Source organism: Festucalex cinctus, unplaced genomic scaffold (genome assembly GCF_051991245.1).
Source record: "Festucalex cinctus isolate MCC-2025b unplaced genomic scaffold, RoL_Fcin_1.0 HiC_scaffold_122, whole genome shotgun sequence".
Classification (NCBI taxonomy): Eukaryota; Metazoa; Chordata; class Actinopteri; order Syngnathiformes; family Syngnathidae; genus Festucalex; species Festucalex cinctus.
This window is the reverse complement of record NW_027520369.1, coordinates 1-2,500: the sequence shown is the minus strand read 5'-3', so window position 1 is coordinate 2,500 and position 2,500 is coordinate 1. Positions and strand designations below refer to the sequence as shown.

Below are 2,500 nucleotides of genomic sequence, written 5' to 3'. Positions count from 1 at the left end.
GGGTCTGATAAATGCGCGCGTCCCCGGGGGTCGGCGCTCGTTTGCATGTATTAGCTCTAGAATTGCCACAGTTATCCAAGTAACGGCGGAGCGATCAAAGGAACCATAACTGATTTAATGAGCCATTCGCAGTTTCACTGTACGGGCCGTGTGTACTTAGACTTGCATGGCTTAATCTTTGAGACAAGCATATGCTACTGGCAGGATCAACCAGGTAGCCTCGGTCGCGCCGGCCGGCCGCCGCCGCCCGCCGCCGCCGGCGGACGGACTGGGCCGGGGGGCGTTCCGCGGTGGGCGCGCGGAGGCCCGGGGCCCCGCGTCGGGGCGGCCCCGGGCGCGCGCGCCCAGACAAGGCTTTGCGGGTGGGGAGCACGACGCGCGGAGGTCCGGGGCCCGCGTCGGGGCCCCGGGACGCACGCGCGCGCCCGCCCGGGTTAAGGCCACAGAGTGGGGCCTTGGCGCGGGGGGAGAGATAGGGACTCCTGCCTCCTCCTCCGCCGACCTCCGAGGTGAGAGGTTTTGAGAAACGGGTGCTCGCCGGAGGCACCGCCACCAGCCTCCGGGCACCGCCGCTCCTGGGGGGGGGAGCGGAGGGCCGGCGGGGCGCCGGGCTCCGTCGTGGGACGGCTGGGTGAAGGCTTCCGCGCCAGCCCGCAGGTCGGAGGAGCCGTCCGCCCGAACACCGGCGCGAGCGCCGGCCGACAGGGGCCCTCCGTGGCGGGATCTGGCGCCGTCGCCAGAGGTGGTCGTCTCGGTCTCGCTTCCGATGGGGCGCGCCGTCGCGTGCGAGCCCTCGCTCGCGGCCGCCAAGGGCGCTGAAGTGCGACCCGCAGGCCGGAGGAGCCGTCCGCCCGAACACCGGCGCGAGCGCCGGCCGGCGGGGGCCCTCCGAAGGCGGGTCTTGGATGCCGCTCGGTCAGGGTGGTGTGGGGTGGAAGTGCTTCCACCCGCGCGTGCGTGGGTGCGTCAGACTGTGGGAGCTTTCGGGCAGGCGTGGGGACTTGGAGAGCTCTCGGGCAGGCGTGGGACTTTGAAATATTTCTGGCAGGCGTGGGACTTTGAAATATTTCTGGCAGGCGTGGGACTTTGAAATATTTTCGGCCAGCGTGACACTTTGAAATATTTTCGGCCCGAGTGACACTTTGAAATATTTTCAGCCTGCGTGACACTTTGAAATATTTTCAGCCCGAGTGACACTTTGAAATATTTTCGGCCCGAGTGACACTTTGAAATATTTTCAGCCCGAGTGACACTTTGAAATATTTTCAGCCCGAGTGACACTTTGAAATATTTTCAGCCCGAGTCAGACTTAGAAAAAAATCTGAGAACCGGGCAGCGGGCGCTCCCGGCCGAGCAGGCCGCCCGAGGCGCCTCTTTTTCGGACTCGATGGCGGGCCCTCTCCCTCCTCAGGTCTGGAGGTGGACTTTGTCGAATTTTTGAAAAGTGACACTTGGTCACGGCCGGGGCACCTCTGCTCCACTCAGAGGGCCGACCCCCGCCGCCGGGGAGGCCGCCGATAGCGCGCTGCGCTCGGTCAAAGTCCGTCCGGAGAGGTCCCGCCGACTTTAACAAAGTCCCACACAAAATAGAACCAGGCCAGGACCGGCCCGTCTGCGCGAGGAGGCTGCCCCAACCCTCCTCTTTTTCGGACATAAGTTTGGCGAGCCTCCCTTGTTCAGCCCTGGAGGTACCTCGTCTGAAATTACTCCCTTCTGAAATCGTGACAACTACATTTTGCGTTTTGGGTAGAAAGGTACTGACATAGGGCACCGGGTGCCCTATCTGCACTGCCCCACATGGCGACCGGCGGTACTGCACCCCTGGTAACCCGGGCCATTGAAATGAATGGGGCCCATTCAAATGAATGGGGAATTGGCGCTCCTGGTAACCCGGCCATTCAAACCAATGGGGAATTGGCGCTCCTGGTAACCCGGCCATTCAAACCAATGGGGAATTCGCGCTCCTGGTAACCCGGCCAGCACTCCTGGTAACCCGCCCGGCGCTCCTGGTAACCCGGCCATTCAAACCAATGGGGAATTCGCGCTCCTGGTAACCCGGCCATTCAAACCAATGGGGAATTCGCGCTCCTGGTAACCCGGCCAGCACTCCTGGTAACCCGGCCATTCAACGCAATGGGGGATCGCTCGGTTCAAGCCCGGAAGGCCTCACTCTTCGCGTATGGTTGTCTGGGACTTTTTGGCGCAGCTGAGCCGCCGACTCCTGGTAACCCTGTGCCCGAAGAGGTGCGCTTTCCCCGGAAGCCAGCTCTCAGCCGCCGGCCCCCCCTGGAGCTCCACTCCTGGGTTACCAAGGGGTGCCGCTCGACCACCGACAACCCCGCTTTGCCCGAAGAGGTGCGCTTTCCCCGGAAGCCAGCTCTCAGCCGCCGGCCCCCCCTGGAGCTCCACTCCTGGGTTACCAAGGGGTGCCGCTCGACCACCGACAACCCCGCTTTGCCCGAAGAGGTGCGCTTTTCCCGGGCCAGCCTTGGCGCAGCTG

At 63.8% G+C, this 2,500-nt stretch overlaps 1 non-coding gene across 1 annotated transcript in view; it reads right to left on the bottom strand.

Moving 5' to 3' along the window:
- LOC144011466 (18S ribosomal RNA) overlaps positions 1–217 on the bottom strand; it is a 1,915-nt gene extending 1,698 nt beyond the window's left edge. Inside the window, exon 1 of the ribosomal RNA XR_013281773.1 lies at positions 1–217. This exon is cut by the window's left edge and continues 1,698 nt beyond it. This is a non-coding gene — a ribosomal RNA (18S ribosomal RNA).
- Between the last annotated feature and the right edge of the window lie 2,283 nt (positions 218–2,500).